Genomic DNA, 22,651 nt, shown 5'->3' on the forward strand with positions numbered 1-22,651 from the left:
ATATTCTTGGGGGTGAAGGGCGGCCGGCGCGTAGGGCTAACAACCTTGCTGCCGATTGTCTAGGTAATGTGGGAACCTCAACATCTCACAACCCTATGGGACTCCACGACCTGTTACACGGATACCGTTACTTTACTTTATGTATAAGCAAAAATAGACACAGATCATAACTAACGAGGAGAATTTCTTTACAGGGAAACTGAAATTTTTGAAGTTAACTGAATGGTTCGGTTATCCAGTAGGGACTGTGAGACAAACGAATTGTTCACAGTGTTGGTTCTAATATTCGATGGAAGGGAACGTTTTTTTTTTAGAATACACGAAGGTGGAAAGATAATTTTCAAAGTGATCTTAGAAGGTGTGGATATAATGGGTTAGTTCAGGACTAAGTTCAATGAGAGTTCTTGCCATCAATATGATAGAATCTCAGGCTCCAAGACAGGGAATCTTAAACCCGCTGAATAACAAGAACTACTTGTAGACCAGTCTCTGGTATGGATAGATGCATTCGTTTTTCGCTTTCAGTTTGCACAGCTTAGGCCCTCTTTTCTGTTCCAACCATAATTAATTCTGAAACAGTGAATCATTCTTTTGGTAAAGTAATTTCTATGTCCTGACAGATTATTCAGCTCTAATTCATCCTGATGATGGGAACTGCAGTGTGTGTCGAAACGTTGAAAGTACATCAACTCTCGATGTGGGTCGAACCCAGAAGGTCAACCTTATACATTATAAATGTTGGGTCTCATGTTGGTCTTATGTAAAATTAAAAGAAAATTTACTAGAATGCAAAACACTACGACAAAATGTTTCGCATTAATTGCGTCGAGAACTGATGACAGGCGAAACTTGTGACTGAATAGGAGAACTGGATGCATCTTCAAAACTTCGATAGGCAAACCTCTTGGGAAGAGATTTTTTTTTTCCCCTTGGCACTACAGCCCCAGTAGGCCTAGGCCTGCCTCCCTGAACTTCTCCGTTCACTTCGGATTTTCTAGATCTTACACATTCATCCATGATATGTATACAGTGGCCGTCTTGTAGTGCATTCAATTTCACCTGTTACTTCACGACATGTTTCGGCAACATAGTGCCATCATCAGGTGCCCTAATTACGCTAATCTATTGCATTGCTTGCCATTATATGTCTTTCTAAAATTATTTAAAAAGTATTTAAAAAGTGCGTATTCGTCAACTATAATAAATTTACACACACTAGAACTTGTTAAGGTTATTCATCTTATGTGTCTTAATTACAAACTTGCGTGTGGTTCTTCTACTATTGGGGTCGTTTTTTCTTATATTCTGTGTAAACCGTGTCTTGCGATGTGTGTTCCCTTTTTAGCTGCGAGTGTTATCTGATGGCACTATGTTGCCCAAACATGTCGTGAAGTAACAGATGAAATTGAGTGCACTACAAGACGGCCACTGTATACATATCATGGATGAAAATCAGTGCAACAGGACGCTAAAATACAACATCTTACACATTCGGTAGGACTCCATGGACGGGTGATCAGCTCGTCGCGAGGCCTCTACCTGTACACAAACACAGAAAACGCACACCCTGAGTAGGATTCGAACCCACGATCCCTGTTTCCAAGCGAGCAAAGACAGTACACGCCTTAGACCGCTCGGCATTGGGAAGAGGTTATTACTTAGAAGACTCACCATACACCAGGTACACACAGTATATACTACGTAGAAACACGTTTGCTTTCACATTCCACAGAGTTTGGCGTTGGGGGCTCCGGCACAAACTGTCCGTGTTCCTATGTACTGCGGGGTTTAAATAATTTGTAGAACCCCCTTGGTCAGGGTGATAAGCAAAGTACACCACTGTCATATATACAGCATACCTGTATATCCAGTAATTGAACCATGACGTCACAAATTGCATGTATTTTTTCCCAAGGACAAATGCAAGAGATAACAGTAATATATGTAAGATTTGAGGCTTTCACGGCGGTGACTATGAAGAAAGCAGTCTTCTGGGATTTGGCACCGTGTATATGTGGTGTTAACCGACGTTTCGGAGGAACGTNATAATAATGCCATCTTCAGGTGCTTACTTATCCACGTCAAACCAGTTCATTGCATGCCATGTTCACACATTAAAATAACTAAAATATGTATCTATCATATACATTGTCAAACGTTAAAAATATTAAAATTGTTCAGGATACCACATCGCTACGTCGCCCCTCACTACGTCAGTCACGCCCATTCTCCTTTGTTGGAGCACTCCTTCACTATCTTGTGTGTTGTGGTTTTGTTGTGTCGTGCTCCTGCGACTGCGTGTATTATACTGCCGAAACATGTAGTGCGAGGGAGAGAAGGAGAAAAATGAGTGTATGCACTGCAAGACGGATTAAATAAATCATGGACTTAAATCAGTGCAACAGGACGCTAAAATACAACATTAGTAAGGGTTGTGAGATGTTGAGGTTCCCACATTTTCTAGACAATCGGCTCATAGATGACAGCAAGGTTGTCAGCCCTACGCGCCGGCCGCCCTTTACCCCCAAGAATATTCCTGGTACTCATTTATGTTAGAGGCTTAGTCGACCCCAGGCCCATAGCGCGGCTGGAAGGATTAGATCAATTGAAAAAATCCATTGACTTCATCGGGACTTGAACCCGCGACCTTCTGACTTGTAGCATAGTGCCTCAACCAACTACGCTACTGCTTGTCCCCATTTGGTATTATTTATGAAAGGGAATAGGAAATGACGAATTGCGCATATTTTTAATTTTATCCGGACAATGAATAATATTTATAATGAAGTGTTTTTACAATAGAACGCTTTGGACTTGTATTTGAGAGATACTCGTTTGGAACCGCTGTCAGAATAGGACTAAGTTGGCGGTTTTCCAATTATTTTTCCCAGTGTTTACTGGAAAATGTCAAAATTACGCCTCATCTTTCAACGTCTTTTCCACTTCATTATCATCCACCCATTAGATAAGGTTTTAATATAATAAAATTACATATAACGAAATTCCAAAGAATATGAGAACTCTTCTGTTTCACATGAACTGCATTTAACATTCTAGACAAAAACAAACGCAGAGTACATAACCAATGTACTGGTTCATTTGTATTGAAATTTAAGTGAAATTCCTGTTATATAGCTTAAGTTGGAGACACTATATTGCTGAGGAGTCAGAAAAGCTGTGTCGGTATAGCTAAGGGCTTACAGGCTGAAGAATTCTCTCTACTCCATAGTGTCCAGACGGTCTGTGGGGCCTAGCCTCCTATCACGTGGATAGCAGGGGCTCTTTCCCCTGGGGTAAAGTTGCCAGGTTACGTAGCTGACCACTCGCCTCCATCTGCTGCTGAGGTCAAGGATAGTGGAAGCCATGTATTTTTCCTTAAATTGTTCAACTTTCTCTCTGTTAATACGATGTATTTACCAACGCAGACCTTGTATGGTAGGATAATTAGCGAAAAATAAATTTCAAAGTGTGTGGGACGAAGTTATGGTGACCCAGTTTCACTTTATATGCTGAAATTTATTTGGAAGGATTCGTGAAAGTCACGGAAGTCCTCAGTCATTATAAACGACCTGCAAGCGGATCTGAGTGAGGCAAGTCAAAGGCGTTACTGCTTGAGATTTGCTCTCTTTATGAAACCCATGGGTAACGCAGATTTAAAGCATAGAAAATATTAGAAGTAATTACCTGTATGCTTATATTGTAAGAGTATATTATCATCATCATCATCAGTAATTTGTCAGACGACAGGTCCACAGTCTCTTCCAAAACAATTCCTCCACTTAATGCGATCTAGAGCTTTCTCCTTCAAATGACAGTCCCCAAGGTTATCCAATATCTTCTTACGTCTTCTTCCTCGTCTTCTTGTCACTTCTATCCGCCCCTCTATTTTTCCTTCAATAACTTCTTTAAGAAGGCAGTTTCTGCGTAAAACATGACCAATCCAATTAGCCTTCCGTTTTATTATTTCGTGTAGGATATTCCTCTGCTCACTGACTCTAATTAACACTTCTTCATTTCTCACATAATCGGTCCAACTGATCTTCTCCATCCTTCTCCAACACCACATTTCGAAACTTTCCAGATGTTTCAGATCTACTGCTCTAAGTGTCCATGTTTCAGCCCCATACAGAGCTATGCTCCAAATGTATCATTTCACTAGTTTCTTCCTCAAATTTAAGTCCAATTTGCTGGTAAAAAGATTATTCTTCTTGCTAAGAGTATCAAAATTAACGCAACACAGATTTTTGGAGACGATACAGCCAACCTCCTCGTGGGATATCCTGAGTAATACTAATAGGCTCTACTACTTCATAGATGCTCAGTAGAAATTTTATGCCGCCATTTCTCAGACAATGCAGTGTGCATTCCGCCATCGTACAGTGCCCAATTGTGTCATCCTACAGTGCCAAAACTTGCCATCCCACAGTGCCCAAACCAAGAGGAAAGTTCCCAGTAGTTCTTTACCTCTGACGGGACCTGAAGATCGCCTGGGTGGATCGTGGGTCTGCGACAACAGGTACGTATTATTACGTGAAGAATTATATTTTCTGGGATATAATACCGTGTAGTCCAGTGAAAGTAAACCAACGTTTTGTAGGAACATATCGCTTCCTTCTTCAGAGACAAGATACCAGTAAGAAGGTCTCTGCTTTCTATCTGCTTCATGCTGGTTTCTTGTTGGCCTTCTCTCTAATCATTAAGGCGGTATGTTCCTATGAAACGTCGGCTGAATTTCATAACCACCGCTGTGAGACCTCAAATCATATTAAAATGGACATAATTGTAATATTACACTTTTTGGAAAAAGTGAAGCTTTGCGAGAATTGGGAATTTCAGAGCCGATATTTCGCTCAGGGCCCCGGTCGCATACTCCTTCTCCGTGTATCCGTACAACTATTCTCCACTTTCTTGTCACTCTTCTATCCTGAAGATAGAGGCAACAGGTACCTCCGAAACATTGGTAACGATACAGTGAATTAAAAGGTATCAGCTCCCAGCAGATATCATCAATCTAATCTTCAACAGAAACTTTGTTTTTACTATAGCAAGAAAAAGAGGACACGCGGTAACGTAGTTGGTTGAGGCACTATGCTACAAGTCTGAAGGTCGCTTGTTCGAGTCCCGATGAAGTGGGCTTTTTCAATTGACCTAATCCTTCCAGCCGCACTATGGCCCTGGGTTCGACTCAGCCTCTAACAGAAATGAATACCAGGAATCTTCCTGTGGGGTAAAGGGCGGCCGGCGCGTAAGGCTGACAACCTTACCGACATCTGTGAGCCGATTGCCTAGAAAGGTTGGGGCCCTCATCGTCTCACAACCCCATGGGCCTTCATGGCCTGTTACAGGGATAGCTTTACCTTAACTTTATAGCTGAAAAACGAGTATTTTACAAAATGATCCGTGAAATGCAAGATGCAAATGACTCAAAATCAATATCCTAAGGTCTTGGACGAGTATTTTACAAAATGATCCGTGAAATGCAAGATGCAAATGACTCAAAATCAATATCCTAAGGTCTTAGAAGGCTCAAACACAGGGATCATGTATCACAGTCTATAATGTAGGTCTGCGTTTCTATGGGGCTTGGCGTACTTTGTTGATACAGGCATTACTGCTCGTCGAATAAAGACTCTAACATGAAGCTATTTAGGAGATGGTATTATAAGACAATGTAGATAAGAAAGTTTGCTTTAGCCTTCACCTCTAATCTAGAAGTTGCCCTGAACAAACCACCTGCCCCCTCTCATCTTCCTTTTTTTCCTTCGTTTACTTCTGTCCTTCGTCACCGTGCGCTCTCGTAAAGGCTGTACTTCTCTATTAATGAAGCAGGTCGATGCACGCTGAAATGATGTATCGATCTGTACTTTGCAATGTGCCGTAAGGTACGTTGTAGAGAGTTTCTTAAAGGAGATAAATTCAAACAGGTTTTATGAATGAAGAGATAACTACATGTCCGTTGTTAATATAACTGGTTTATAACAAGAAATATCGTCTAACGTGACATATTATACATCATTTATGTAAATAAAAACATGTTTGTTAGAGAAAACTTACGCAACGAGGATCATTACCTTCTGTACAATTCGCCTACAGCACCTGCGCCTAGATTACGCTGTACTGAACACTTACGTCAGATAGTAAAATAAGACATGGATGCAGACATTTTTTTCCCCCGTTTCTTGTACAGTCAGTCCATATTAAGGACTGTAAGTGCATCTTATGAAATACTTAACCTAAGACTTAAATACTAAGAAAGAACATGTCGGGGAGAGTAATGCTCCAGTGAGCATTCTCTATGAATATATTTCGAGTGTGACTTTGTTACTGTATGTATTAGATTTATGTGAGGCCCGTCGTTAGGTTGGCTTGTGCCTTTTCAGTCTTCTGGGCTCGTCTGGATGCAGACCTAAGAGAAATATCTTGAATACACCTCGAAGACCGCGAAGTAGATGAAAAAAATAATATTAAAATAGATTTTATAATAATAGTTTATACAAAAGGAAGAACCGGATTCAGCTGGCTTGGTGTCGTTTTTACTGCAAGTGTATGGTGTTAAAAATGCGTAACATCTGGTTTCATTACTTCATAATTAGTTATTCAACTAGATAGATAGATAGATAGATAGATAGATAGATAGATAGATAGATACGTAGATAGACGGACGGACGGAAAGACGGATCGATATAGAAACAGGTTGCGTTCTACGCTTCTATATTAGATGGAAGAAAATGATCAGCTTGATACCCATTAGCTGTGAGGTTGTATGTAGCAGAGGACAGAGCACAATGCCCCTCTTTGCAACGAATCGAGCCCCATTCGTGCAGCTCGAAAATTTCCGTATGTACGTACCTATTCACATATGTGACCTAGAGAAATTTTGTTTTTATGGAGCCTGAGACTTCATTGCCTTGTTCACGGAAGACGGCCTTTGGAACCTATCCTGATCCTGTTCATTCCAGTCCACACTGTCAAACCTTATTACCATAATATTCATCTAAATATTATCTTGTTATCCCTGACTAGGTCTCGCAAGTCTATCTTGAAGTTCTCCGACCAAGCTTCTGAATGAATTTCCCTTTGCCCATGCTTGCAATGCCCCGCTTATCTTAATGTTCTTGAGTATACATTGCTTATGTCCTTTCATGTGAGCTGGGGTAGCTTGGTCGGGACTACCAGCTTTGATTGCTTCTGGGGCCCACGGAATGGGCAACAGTCTGGGAATAAAGCTATGTGCAAGTTGACCTCTCAACTTATCCTGAATGCTTCCTCATACTATCGCTCGGCTCAATCCGCCTCGGCAGTAACGTACTGTCACATATCTGTGTGAATGACTTTACCATTCTTCAGCAGACAGGTATTCTGATATGAGGTATAAACTTATAAACATGCGATTACATGCTTCGACAGCTGGCATTGACACAGCGCTACAATGGGGAATATCTAATCTCGTCTGCAGTGTGACAGTGTGTCGTATGTTATGCGTTTATCGGCGTTTCCGAGGAACGAGTTATATCTAGAACAGCGTTTATCATCTGTGGTCCGCAAGTAGAATAAATAAAATTAAATTAAAAATTATCCAAACAAAACAAATTAAAATTAAATAAGCAAGTAAAAATTGATGAAATAAAATGGATACTAAAAAAAGAACTTTCTAATTTCCATGAACATTTCAATGCCCAGACAAGAATCCGGTATTTCCAGGATATGAGGGTGTGACTGTATTGTCACTGACTTCAGAGGAGGGACCGCGCCGATAATTGGTAGCTGCAGAAAGACGGGTAATAAAAGAGAGACATAGTAAACAACATTATGGTTTTATTGCTCCCGCTTTCCCTTGTTGTTTTGTTAGATTTGAAGTAAACATGTGTTATCCACATTTCAACCAATTACTTGTTAATTAATAAGAAAGCACCAGAAGCATCGTACCTGTTAAGTCTGCACATAGACAAAACAAAAAAAAACTCATTCTATAAGGGAAAATTTACTTCTTTCAGCTATAAAAGATGTGGTAAAAACTATGGCAACAAGTTACTAAAAGATGTTGATTTGAATTCTTTTTCAGATGACACTTTCGGTCGCAGAATTAACGATATGGAGGGAGACGTAGAATCTCAGTTAATCGAGAGAGCTAAGAAGAGCCCTTATTAAGCGTTACAAATAGATGAGACTACTGATGTTGCAAATGATGCTCAGTTAATATGCTACGTAAGATATGCGCACGATAACAATATTCATGACGATATTCTGTTTTGTAGAACTTTGTCAAGCAGAGCAACTGGAAAAAAATATTTTACACTCTCAATAATTACATAAGAGACAAAGGGATCCAGTGAGAAAATGTGTGGGCTTCTGTTCTGATGGACCTCGCGCCCTTACAGTCAGGCATAGTGGGGGTGTTTCTAAGGTCAAGGAAGTAGCTCCGGATATGAACTGGAAGCGCAGGCCTCCAAAGGAATGCAACCAGAATTTCAAACTGTGCTAGACAACGCTGTAAAGCTAGTTAATTTTATTTAAGCTCGACTTTTAAATAACAGGTCATTTTCCGTACTCTGCGATGACATGGGCAGTGAATATGCACAACTTTTGCTTAATTCTGAAGTTCGCTTACTTTCCAGGGACAAAATACTAGCAAGGTTATTTCAATTAAGGCACGAAGTTTTATTGTCAGATTTGAGGTTTTCACGGCGGTGACTATGAAGAAAGCCGTCTTCTGTGATGTGGAGCCGTGTAGATATTGTATTAACCGACGTTTCGGAGGAACGTATCGCCCCCATCTTCAGGATAGAAGAAAAAAGAAGAAAGTCTGTCAGCATCTGTTCACGCTTGTTCCTCGCTCGCGGATTTTTCTTCTTTTTTCTTCTACCCTGAAGATGGAGGCGATACGATCCTCCGAAACGTCGGTTAATACAACATCTACACGGCGCCACATCCCAGAAGACGGCTTTCTTCACGAAGTTTTATTGTTCGTAAATGAACGTAATTCTAATTTTGCATTCTTGAAGAAGCATGGTTATTAGCACTATCCTATCTTTCGGACATTTTTGCTAAATTAAATTAAAAAATTTCCCCGAAGGGAAAGATTTAGTTAACTGTTCTTGGTGCCTACGACAAAATAAAGGCATTCGAGAAAAAAACAGATGTTATGGATTAGTTATGTAAAAGACAGACAATTTGCACCTTTTCCAACATTAGAATCCTTTTTAGTCGAAAATGATATTTCTGTTGATTCTGAGTTTCTGGAAAGGGTTTGTAACCAACTCAGTACTGTGAAACAGAAATTTGAAACATATTTTCCTAACAAGTTTTATGAGAAATGTCTGTGGGTTCGCGATCCATTTCAGGCTTACAATCACGAGAACGACCTTTCGTTACAGAAAGAAGAACAGTTAATTGAGCTTCCAAGTGACAGTTGGCTTAAAATGCAATTCCGTGAATTTGGTTTAATCCGATTCTGGATTCTCCTTCAGCGAGAAGTGAATTTCCCGAATTATCTGAAGAAGCATTGAAAATCGCCATGCAGTTTTCAACAACCTTTCTTTGTGAGAAAGGATTTTCATCGTTCCTTCAACTAAAAACAAAATACAGAAATTGTCTTAGTGTGAGTGCCGATCTTCGACTGAAGTTGACCAGTATTGAACCAAATATCCAGGAACCCTGTTAGGGCCGAGAAGCTCAACATTTTCATTAAAGTAAGTAGTAACATAATTATATCTTATTCTTTATTTGTTAATAAAGATTAAGACTTTGTTAAATAATTATTAACGTTTAATAGTTTACTTCCAATATAATTAATTATGTTTCCATATGTAGTCAAAACATGCTTTTAGATTTATTATGTTATAAATGGCACAGTATGTCCTAAATGTTGGTAATAACACATAGGTTTAAAAATAGGCCTACATAACCTAGAGGTCCGTAGAATTTTTTCAGACACTTTACTGATCCTTGGGCTTCAAAAGGTTGAGAAGCACTGATCTAGAAGAATATGTGTTTGAGCTCAATCTGTGGCACACGCGGACCGTACCAGAGAGCACAACTGTAGTGCCAAAATGGTGCTTAGGCGCAGGAAGTCCATTATGTTTACATTTATCTCATCTCATTCTATGCTACTTATTCGTTCTTTTTATCGAACAAATGTAGAAGAGGCGATCACAGTGGCCAGGCAGTCTAAGGCGTAAAATATCTTCGCTCACTCAAACCCTTGGATCGTGGGTGCAAATCCCACTGGAGGCATGGATGTCTGTGTACGTTTAACCTGTGTTTGTGCTGTCCTGTGTAGGCAGCGACCGAGTGACAGGTCTGATCTCTCGTCTAGGGAGTCCTACCAACTGTCTATGAAGGTCAGCAGTTGCAGATTAATAAATCTGATGGTAGCAGACCGGAAAGCCTAATATGAAAGATAGAAGAAGAAGAAGACATAGAAGAGATAATAACAAACCACATGTAGAATAAACGCATCCAATCTTATGGAGCCTTACATATTAATGCTGTGAAACGTATACAAAACTACGTATATTGTGAATTTATGGCTTCTTGCCACGAAAACAAGCATGCTGCGTAACTTGATAGGTTCAGCTTTCCTTCCATACAAATAAATTGCCGATGCTCTCATGTCTTGGCTGTGAGTTGGAAATATACATTGCAGTGGCAGATGTGCGTCTTTTTACTTTGACAAATTTGCTAATGTGCATCAATTATTTGCCGTTTTCCTATCCGTCAGAAACAGCACTTCGTAGGTTTGCGTTATATTGAGAGTACAATACAGGTAAATTGCCCCTTCATACTGAAATGTACTTACAATGAATACAGTACACGTCTTAATAAAAAAAATCAGCTGACAGAATTTACAGCTGTTTGGTTGAATAATAGCCCATATTGTAAGTTCCCAAGGAACAGAAATTTGTGTGTCTGGAATTTTGAGTTTATTGCCGTCCTCATTCTCGTTTCTGGGCGGCGGTTTTCCATAACCGCTCTGCGCTGGAACGCCAGTCTTCCAGCTACGATTTGTTTCAAGGCTGCTCGTTAGTTCAGGATAGAGGGTTTAGATATCTCACGAAGCACCAAAAGGTTGAAGAGCTTTCGGCATTTTAATACGTAAGATCATGGAGTTTTCAGGGATGGGCGCATGAGGACGGTGGAAGAAAGGCAGTCGGCAACTGCTGCACTTCGTCGCAAGATCAAAACCTTAAATTTAGTGTATCTGCCACATTATACGTCACGGTAAGTAACTCACACACACGTCCTCGGTGCTGTTACTCGAAGTGATACAGGGCAGAATCCCCTGTTATTTAATTCCTATACACTGAAGTGTCTGATTCTAACAAACTCTCTGATGACAGAGGAAAAGAAAATCTTCCTTCTAAATTTCGGAGAGACTGCCGACAAATGGATCCCGCCGAATTTCTCTGTCCGACCAGCGGACTGTCAGTAGCCCAGTAACTGCCTCAAAGACAAAGTTGAGGTCACGTTACGGCTGCAAACACTTCGTCTTAGTGTCGAACCCCATCTAGGGCCCATGAACAAATTTCAGTATTTGTCTGCGCAGTTACCGTTATGTCGTTGTGGGGCATCCTGTCTCAATAGGCGACAGACCTGTCGCTTAAAACGATTCGTAGCTCAGTCAGTGAAAAATTAGGTACAAGGAAGTGTGTCCGTGTTGAATTTTGAGCAGGGGCAGATTAACGTCACAGATTGAAATACGGTTATGGGTGTTGACCGATAATTTCAATTTCAAGGTACTGCCCGGGCATTCGGTTAGGGGTAGATCTTGAAAATCTTCAAGACTATCCGGGAATTCGACTGAGATTTGAAAATGTTACTTTCTGAATAAAAGTCTGGATCCTTTTTACTACTGCAGCTACCAGTTTGATTATCGTTGCACATTGTGGAAACAAACTTCTGAAGTTTTTCAACAGTTCGGCTTTTCCTGCACTTCTACTGGCCTAAGCATATGATGGAAAGGGGCTCTCAGTAAGAATTCCATTTAGGTTTTGTTGTTAGAATCTTGGGATGTCACATTAGCGGAAGGTCAGGAATGCAATCTGTAGAGGGAGAGGAAAAACGTGTTGAGGATAGCGCTTGGACACCAGGTGAAGTAACAATATGGGGGAATGTTGTACGAAAACGAACTTCATAATTCGTGCTCCTGATAAAATGATGAACTCAAGAAGGATTGGAGTGAGCAAGGCATGTAGCAAGTTGGAGCTCTAAAGGTGTAAAGGTGACATAACTGTCCCTCTTGTTTTTTTTTTTTTGTTTTTTTTTNATATAGTAAATAGCACAGTACACGTGCTCATGTACATAATTCAAGAACGGAGAAGGCCTGAGCTGTCATTTATGTGGGAAAATGCTGAGTTGCGAACCTAGCTGTAGATTTGAAAAAGGAAAGAAACTTTTTCGGAAGAGCCTTGTGATTATTAGTGACAGAGCCTAGAAAAGTATAATCACAAGCAAAGTCCGACCAAGGGAATTGCCGGGAAACAATGAGTATCCAACCTTCGAGCCGTAACTAAGGACTCCAAATACACGAATTCGATTCAGACTGAAGTAACTCTTCCTTCATGTAAGTGGGCACGAAATTGAATAGCAGCCAGTGCAGGTAGAAATCAAAGGGGATTAAAAAAATTTGAGATACTAAAAAGGAATTCAGAATGGTGAGTGACTAAGGCACGGTGGTGTGTTGGATGTTGAAATTATAAATATTAAGTCGGATTTGCTCTAAATATTAAGTTATGGAGTCAGAAAACCCCGTTGTTACGTAAACACATTCACAACGCAGTCAAAAATAGAACTTCGGTTGCTAAGTAGCGAACGTTTCAATAAGCACTTTTTCACGACAACGAATTCGTGACAAAGGAATTGCTAGGATACGGTTTTCTCAATGTGTTTTCTATGTGTGGTCCGTGCCGAAGATTTACAGGGGACAACGAAGGTCGTTGTAATTTAAACCCGTGTGGAGGCGGGATCGAATACCTCCACCGTGACCCTGCGAGTCGTAGGAGGCGACAAAAAGGGAAGTCTCGTACCTGAGACAGTAAAATATGGTCGAGAGTCCCAAGGGACTCAGACCCGAGGAAGACTGCGCTGGCAAGTGCCAGCAGCATATATAAAGGACAGACCCGTCCTCTCTTCAGAGGGGGCGCCTAAAAAACAAAACCGTAACGGTCAAGCAGTAATAAATATCTGGTCATGAGCCCAAGATGGGGCTCGACACCAAGATTTACTGACTGACTAACCGTCAGTCGCAATGTGACTTTGTCTTGTTGTAAATTAAATCCTTGTGGAGGCGGGGTCGAATACCTCCACCGTGACCCTGAGAAAATGGAAGTCTCAAATCTGAGAGAGTAAAATATGATCGCGAGCCCCAAGGAACTCGGAACCGCGAAAGACTGCGCTGGCAAGGGCCGGAAACATGTACAAATGACAGAGCTGACTTCTCGTCTCAGAGGGCGCCCCCACAAACAAAAAGACCGTAACTGCCAAACAGTAATAAATATCCGGTCTGGGGCTCGACACCAAGACTTACTGACTGACCGGATATCAGTCGAAATGTGACCTTGACTTCTTAATTAGGCAAAATAAAGTTAGACATGATCTGCTCTGTAAAGCCTGTACTGACAGGGGACTTGTGTATAGTGCAAAAGGAAGAATTTTCAATAACATATTGTATGTGCGAAATATCTATTTGACGAAAAGCCAAGCGTATTCCTAAGTTACAAACTCATCTTCTCGTCAGAGAAAATGTTACATAAGGACTATTACCGCAATAGTTCAGTTGGGAAAAAGAATCTGTGGTCGTGATCCTCAAGGGGCCTCGGCGATCAAGTTGATTGTGAGGTGTAATACTTGATTGTAATTGTAAAGAAGTGCTAATAAATCCAATCATCAACTCTAGAACCCGGTAGCACTAGTCACGATAACCCAATATACGTAACATTATTGAATTAACAGATACTTCAGTTCAAGAAACATATCCTTGTCATTCTGAAACTTATTCCCAGCCCAGGCGTTATATCTCAAAGGTAACATTACGCAGGACGCTCACTTATCTGGTGGCCTCAACCCTGTGGGGGCAACTCCTCAGTAAGCCGTGACATTGCCCGTGACGCGACGGAAGGTAAGGTTGTCGCTGAGGTCGCGCCATAGCTCAAGTGGTTAGTCGCTGGCTTCCCACCTCGGCGGCCCGGATTCGATCCCGGGTATCGTCAAGTGGGATTTGTGGTGGACCAAGTGGCTCTGGGGCAGGCTTTCTCCGAGTACTTCGGTTTCCCATGCCAATCTTCATTCTACCAACTGCTCCACAAACACCCTCAACTATCATCTGGGGCTGGTACAATAGACCAGAAGTGGCAGCAGTACAAGGGACTTAGTCCCACCCCACTAGCATTAAAGAAAAAGCTGTCCCTGTGCGTAATTAGGCACCACATCATGAAGAAGTACAGGGAGTGGATGTATAGTTCCACGCATCTCAGCCTTATCCGTGGCTGCATTACGAACAGTTGCTACGTCTCTCACAAACTAACCAGAACCATGTTTGTTATGTCTATCCAAAATTATTAGCATATGAACGTCAGTGTTAAACGAGTAGCCTTCCTGTGTCATATTAGGGAGGTCCCGGGGTCGAACCTTGGCCTGGAGACCTGCTATTCTAAATGGAGCTGTATGTGGTTCTTCTTAATACGCCACTCAAATTCCACTTCCTCGCACATCCATTCAGTTCGTTCGTCATTCTGTTATCCGAAGGCCATAAATAAGCAACTCCATAATGATTTGGATCAAAGCCTCTACGGCAGACCTGCACTAATTGTTTTCGATTCATTTTACTTCTGTTTAGTCTGATTTATATTAAGAACCTCTTAAGTTCAGAGCATACTTGTGTACAGAATTTATTAATCTTGCACGTGTTTGGAAATGTTAAATGTACTCGTACAGGGCAGATGCGTGACACTACTATCAACCATTATTAACATGTATAAGATACATTCACTTTTATCGAATTCAAGATCCATATTACTTAATTAGTTTTCGGCGTACTTCACTAAATATTTTCAAGATTAAGAATGTGATGAATAAAATGTATGACGATAAATCGCACTCGTGTCTGACGCTTGTTTTTGTCGAAGTGGGTGATTGGCACGAGATGGCTGACTCATCGGTCTGGCAAGGTATCAAGTCATTGAATCAACGAGTTATCCATCAGCTGTCAACCCAGCAAATGGACTGAAGGGAAATATAATGTCCCAGGACATCACATTCAGCTGTGGTGTTCGAAACATGGTCCTCTGCCCACTAATGGCCCGTGAAGATCAGCAGAATTGTCCATAAGCTCTCACTGTGCTGCAAATTCGATTTTTTTTGCGTGTTTTGTGAGTATTAAACCAGTGAGAATGTTAGTACTGTTCTCTTTCGTGAGTATTGGCATGAGGATGTGAGGAAAACGCACTATGAATATTTTCTTGTTTGTTTCTGTTGTTTCTAATGGCTAAGTAATGGCTGTACTATCCTAACAACGGCCATCGCTAGGCAAAGCTGAGTAGTGATCACGTGGTCTCCCCAACAGACACGACTGCAACAACTGCATTTCAACAGAGGAACGGAGTTTTCTACACGGTCCGTGAAGAGATGTTATAAGCATGGCCAATTAGCTCTTGCAGTCAATTATAGCGCCTGCAAAAGAAAGACCTCCGCATCATTGGAAATTTTTCCAAGGCGTACACCGATTCGCTATTTGCACGTGGTTATCGAACTTCCATAATATATGATTATATAATAAATTTATGCAGGCAACAAACAGAAATCATACAAAATCATGAAAATGCAAATGTTCGCAACATTGGACAAGGCGAACCCCAACATAGGCGGCTGTCAAGCATACGACCGTTCAAGTGACTAAATTGTCGTTGTAGCAGGAGCTACTAAGGATAGGGCATGATCTGCTCTACTGAGCCTGGATTGACAGAGGTCTTGTATATACTTTTAATAATATGTAAAATGTAAATTGTACATACTGACTGTCACTCTGGCAAACGACAGACTCGTCCTCTCGTCAGAGAGAGCGCCCCACATCAACAAGCCTGCAACCGTCTGACAGTAATAAAAATATGGTCTTAAGCCTCAGATGGGTTCTTTATTCCAAGAGAGACTGGCCGACTGACCGTCGGTCATAACATAACTTTGACTTTGTTGCAGTCAAGCCTGGACTGACAGAGGACTTGTATACAGTGCACAAGGAAGAACTTTCAGTAACATAAGTTCTGGCCTATTGTACCAACCCCAGATGATAGGTGAGGGTGATTGTGGAGCAATTGGTAGAATGAAGATTGGCAAGGGAAACCGAAGTACTCGGAGAAAACCTTCCCCAGAGCCACTTTGTCCATCACAAATCCCACTTGACCAGACACGGGATCGAACCCGGGCCGCCGCGGTGGAAAGCCAGCGACTAACCGCTTGAGCTATGGCGGGGCAAAATGTAAATAGTTCCTTCAAAGATGATAATTCCAGAGCTGATGAAGAAAGTTCCTGCTTTTATACGCACTGAAATGTACAAAACCTTACATTTGGACCCTATCCTAAGCTAGTTTCAGCCAGAATTCCTCATAACTCTCTATTTCTATAAGTCCCATTCTGACATTATCCTACCCGTCCACAACCACGTTTTCCAACCAAAATTCTACGTGTATTTCTTAGGTTGCCATGAGTGCTACGTGTCCTATCCATCTCACAACCTGTGGCTTAATTATCCTAAGAACGCTGGCTGAATAATACATGTTATAAAGGTTACTATTATATATTTTCCCACCCCTTATTATTTGGGGAACGCGGTAGCATAGTTGGTTGAGGCAATATGCTGCAAGCCGGAAGGCCGCGTGTTCGATTCCTGGTGAGGTCATTGGATTTTTTTCCCAATTTACCTAATCATTCCATCCGCACTAAGACCCTGCGATCGACTCAGCCTTTGACAGGAATGAATGCGAGAAATCTTCCGGTGCTTAAGGCTAACAAACTTACCTTAATCTGTGAGACGATTGTCTAGAAAATGTGGGAGCCTCGACGTCTCACAACCCTATGGGCCTTCACGACCTGATATAAGGATAGCTTTACCGTTGACATAAAAGAACTGCCACATTTTCAAGTTTTCCCGAGCAGTATCGTTTCTTTTACTGATTCCATGGAGGAGGAAGGGAAAAAATCTGTGGATACGTCATCATGGCTTAGAGATAAATAAATGTATCCTTGATAATGTTACGCCTTTTGTTAGAGTGACTATTTACGTAATAGTGAAATTTCCAATAGTCAGTTACAAGCGACGCAATCAGCCTCAGAAAACTATAGCGTTTCACTTCTTATTGATGCGAGAAAGAAAACCTTAACAAAGAAGTGAGTCTAAAAATCTTATCTTTCAACGATTCATAACATGGCTTTTCTAATTCCTGTAATGCATTACAATCCATTAACCTTAAATTATAAGACGTTTGTATGTTGTTGACTGATAATTAGCTGCTGTGCCAATCCTTAAGGCTACATGGGAAGCACAGTCTCAGTAATGTGCATGTAAGATGGCGTGCAGTTCTCATCTAGCGCATGTGCAGTGTTGACACTGAGGGGTCACATGCACTGAATTAGACCAGAACTCTGCAGTTACGCTTACGTTCTGGGATAGTTTAAGCCTCCATCCTTACTTTTGAGGAGCCGGGATATCTCAGTCGATATAGCGACTGGCTACGGGATGGCTGATTGAGGGGTCGGAGCTAGAGTCCCGGTGGGATCAAGAAATTTCTCTTCTCTACGTCGTCCAGACCGGATCTGGGGTCCAACCAAACTCGTTTTAATGGGTACCGGGGGCCATTTCCCCAGAAGTAAAGCGGCCGGGGCGTGAAACTGACCACCTCTAGCCAGAGCCGAGGTCAAGAAAATGTGGATTTATACATTCATTCCAACATACGCCTTCATTGCGTAGTGCTTAATTAGTTAAGCATAGGAACAACTTTACCTTTCTTCCTTTTCTTTTGTATTCGCTTAGTGGGTGGTGGGACCGCCTCTGTGGTCTAGTGGTCAGAGTTCCTGGCTACAGATCCAGAGGTCCGGGTTCGATTCCCGATTTTTCTGAGAAGTAGTGGGTCTGGAACGGGGTCCACTCAGCCTTCTGAGGATAATTGATTAGCTATTTCAAGGAAATAGCGGCTCCGGTCTAGGAAACCGAAATTAACGGCCATGGGGATTCGTTGCGCTGACCACGTGACACCCTCTATCCACTAAAAGTTGGCACTAACTTCGCCGACAAGCGGCGGTCGCTCGCTCAGTATGGCTGGGTTGCGGACTACAGGCCACGGAGTTTAGTTTTTTTAGTTTTAGTGGGGGGGTGGAGTCCAACTGGATACACTCGTCACGGCAGCCACTGATTGGCCTATTGTAGCCTGCCCGGGTGATTATGATGATGGAGAATTTGGTGAAATGAAGATTGGGAGGGGAAACCGAAGTACTCGGAGAATACCCGCCCCAGCGCCACTTTGTCCACCACAAATCCAAATTTACCAGACCCAGGATCGAAGCCGGGCCGCCGCGGTGGGAAGCTAGCGACTAACCGCTTGAGCTATGGCGCGGCCCTACCTTTCTTCTTAATTTTGCGCAGGATATTTAACGATGCTCCCTGTCTCGAGGCTACATAGAGTAGGATGGCAAGATTAGAGATGAATGGTGAACTTGGATGGATTAGGAAGGACTCAGTAGTGGTCTTATCGGGGTACCAGTTAGGCATTTGCCTGGAGGTACTAACAAATTGACGAAAATCCTGAAACAGGATAGCCAGTATCTTGCCCGAGCTGCGAACAGAGTACATCCCGAGTTACCTCCGGACGGCTTGTTCAGTACAAGCCGTGCTGATAGTCGGACTGACAAGAGCATGCAAGATTTATGAGAGTCTTTTCCAGTCCATAAATACACCCCGCGCAGTCCTTCTCTGAAAAATGCACGAGTTCATAAGTTTCATCGACGTCACGATGGAGGGGTGGACAAAATACAGGCGTGTAGTTCATTCATTATCATTAATAACACGACCATTTATCATTTTCCCGCTCTTTCGTAATATAACTTATTGTGACTGCAGAAAAATGAGATATGAAGAACGGCAGAAAAGAAAAGAGAGAATACTGATGGAAATGATCCTGACATCACGGTCGAGTTAACAACTACTTCGTGTTCGGGATCTCGCGGATTATTATTCTGTTTACTCTGACTGAGGCCTGTCGTCGTTTTCCTGAGTCTCTTAAATTAAATTCCGGAATAATACCGCAAAAATGATGACCACTTCTTCCACAACCCCTGAATGAATGAATATATGTATTTATGAGGGGTGGGCCACAATAATCAGGCCTTGCACTATGACCTTCAATCTATTGTGCTTCCCCTTTTGATTAACTTTCTATTAATCCTACAATTCGATTGAAACATAGGACTTTGTTTATGGGGGCGTCATAGTAGTCACTAGGTTCCATGAAGAACTGGCCCAGGTAACAAAATGTTGAATAAGATATGGTCTCAAGGTCACATAGGAAGTGTGTGGCTGGCTCATCTTCTTCTAGGCGCCTTTCGCAAGAGGGGTCATCTGTCAATCCCAGTTTGAAAAGGTGTCTTTTTAGGTGAAGGTCCTGTAAATAGTCCTGCCACCCATCTTAATTGGTCTCTGATTAATTTCAACAGGTCCTTCCTTCTTTTTGTAGAGGGCCCTAGTATGAGTCGTTTTACCACAACTTTTCAAAGCCATTATTCAGTGATAGGCCAGTCATTCGACATTATATAATTTGAGCTATGGAAGGTGTCGTTAAGCAAAACACGAATATGACTAATGGATATGAAATGTTTGGAGTCCACACTACACGTAATTAACTATTTTCGTTTTCCGTTTCTATGACGGATAGTTTCCGTTCTAGAATACCGAGATTAAAGGCCGTGGGAATCCGTTGCGCTGACCACGCGACACCATCTATCCGCAAAAATTGGCACTAACTTCGGCGACAAGCGGCGGCGTCACGGTCGGTATAGCTCACTTGCGGACTAATACACACAGAAGTTTTTATCACGGATAGTTCAATCTACAATATATAGAAATTAGGCTAGGAGCTGAAGGACTGAGGAGTCGGGGTTTAAATCCCGGCACGGCCATGAGATTTTTCTCTCCACCGGAACATTCATACCGTCTCTGGAGCACACCCAGCCTCCTACACGGTGAATAGCATGATAATTTTCCAGGAGTTAAAGCGTCATGAACATGAAGCTGAAAACGCTCCTAACATCTAATGCCGGGTAAGAGTCCTGGAGCTAAACCTCAACTCCCCTACACACATTCATAACGTGGTGCTTAATTAAGCCGAGAGAAAGCTACACTTTTATATTTTTATAACTGAGAATTTGCCCCCCTTCTTTCGCTCCCCCTTTGGAGCATAGGGCTGATTTCTCAGTTTCACTGATCATTTTTACAGACGGCAGGACTCCTTGGACGGGTGATCAGCTCGTCGGAAGGCCCCTACCTAAACACAAAATAAACGCATACACACACCAAACATCCAAGCTTTTTGTGGGATTCGAAGCCACGACCCCGGCTTCGGAGAGAACGAAGACAGTACAGGCCTCAGACCGCTCGGCTACTGTGACCAGCATGAGAAAGTTTGATGAACCCAATCTACGTGTTTAGGCTATAGTTCTGCCTCGATTTCATGATCCGTTCTATCAACACTCAGCTCTGGCCGCCTCGAGGCAGCATTAGCAGACAGTGACCTCAACGATGAGTGCCTCAGCCATTGGCCGACGGTCACGTGGTGGCCATTCGCACTGTCAGTTGCTTGGTTTACTTGCGAGTTCTGTGCCACTGCCTCAACGTTCCTGCTTGCATTTGCTCCCCTAGGTGATTGTAGGTGAAGTGAAAAGGACCCAACAAAGAGCTGTAGAGCCATTGATGAATGAATGATATTACGTGGAGAAAGAGGAAGATCTTCAGTACGTAATTTTCTACATCCTCCTGCTTCTGCCGTTTTTCTTAATTCGAAATATTCTGCCGAGTACTTCATTCTCAAAACGAAATTTATGCTACTTGGCGTGGAGTTTGCAGCACGGAGAGTTACAGTCCGTGCGGACTGGCAGCATGTGCGAAGCTGTGAAACCGAACAGCGCACGGAGGTCGGCATTGAAGGGATACGGTTTAGCGATTTCTCATAATTGCTTAATACGCAAATAAATTTGTAACCACAATGCTTTGCGATGAGACGGACTCGGTTAACATGAGATGGGAAAGTCGATAAATAGAGCAACTCGTTTTCAGCCTCAAGCTACGAATAATCAGTGTTTTGTAGCTTACGCTAGGATCCTGTCATTATCTAGACTACATAGCATCGAAAGGTAGGACGACTGGTGAATGCTGAATTCGAATAGATTTGGAAGGAGGAAATCGTGGCGTAATCTAAGTCTTATTTCGGAATTTTCTGAAGGGACTGATGAAAACCACGAAAAGCTTGTCATGATAGCCGGTGCCCCAATACAATTTCTAACCAAACACCTCCCGAGTACAAAACAGGAACGCTACCGCTGCACCAATTGGTCAGTAATAGTTACTTTTTCTGGTATTGCCCACAGTTTGTCTCGCTAGATCTAGGTTTGATACGAAGATCGCGGGCATCTGTCCTACGCGTGACAATAGCGTCTCTGCTATCCCGCGAATATGGAGACTTGATATGCGGCAAATCTCCAGCTATAAAGAAACCTTCTGGTTCTAAAATTGTGAATTTGTCCACGCGCTTAATTAAGCATCACGCCATGAAGACTTGTGGGAGAGTGGAAGTATACCTCCACCATTCTTGACCTCGGCACTAGATAGAGGTGGGTGGTCAGCTCCATGCCCTGGCCGCTTTACCTCCAGGTAAAAGTCCACGATACCAATCAGATAAGAGTTTGGGTGAGCCTCAGAGTTTCTCTGGACGCTGTAGAGAAGACAAAAACCTTTGCTCCTTTCGGAATTCGAACAACGGCCGTCCAGCCCATGCCCTATCGTTGTACCAACTGACCAATCCCAGCTCCAATATTAAAATGAGTAAGAAAGTGGAGTGTGGGAATGTGGAATGTATTTTCATCAGAGACCCAAAGGGAAGAGTTTTGGAACCTCGGTAACGGTCTGTAGGTGATCACAAAACCGGGGTCATTTCTTGACAAGATGGTTTCTTAACTAACTAGTTTTTCAACAGATATACTGGTCAGGTAGTTATCAGCCATTAAGTTTATTTTTCACTCACAGTGTGGATAATATGGTAGCATGAAAGGAATATGAAATATATTGTCAGCTCTATACGAGAGAGTTTTCAGTAAGGCGCCATGTGGTAATCCATACTAATATTTTTTATTATTATTATTTAGTCGACACAAATCTGGTATAAACACATCATGCGTTTGCATGTACTACATGTTTCGGCCTATTGCGGACATCGTCAGGTACACAGAGCTTCTACGAACACCATTCTTACTACATGCTATAACCCCCCCCCCTACACTGGCCAGTGCTTACATATTGGAAGGGCGTTGTATAGGTACGTTGTTTATGTAACGCCCTTCTGTTACACACTACATTAAATATTAAAAAAATTGTAAAATATTAAAATATTCTAATTGGAAT

At 42.1% G+C, this 22,651-nt stretch overlaps 1 protein-coding gene across 3 annotated transcripts in view; it reads right to left on the reverse strand.

The window, feature by feature from the left end:
- The window catches only part of LOC111873080 (putative fatty acyl-CoA reductase CG5065), a 71,594-nt gene that overhangs the window by 34,698 nt on the left and 14,245 nt on the right, over window positions 1-22,651 (reverse strand). The window contains exon 1 of one of the 3 annotated variants that reach the window (XM_023867475.2): window positions 1,672-1,755. The exons of the other annotated variants lie outside the window; for them this stretch is intronic. The gene's annotated coding sequence lies outside the window, so the exon portion shown is untranslated. Of the gene's footprint in view, window positions 1-1,671; window positions 1,756-22,651 lie in introns of those variants that run through there. 3 annotated transcript variants of the gene reach the window in all.

The sequence above is a fragment of the Cryptotermes secundus genome, unplaced genomic scaffold (genome assembly GCF_002891405.2).
Source record: "Cryptotermes secundus unplaced genomic scaffold, Csec_1.0 scaffold120, whole genome shotgun sequence".
Lineage (NCBI taxonomy): Eukaryota > Metazoa > Arthropoda > Insecta > Blattodea > Kalotermitidae > Cryptotermes > Cryptotermes secundus.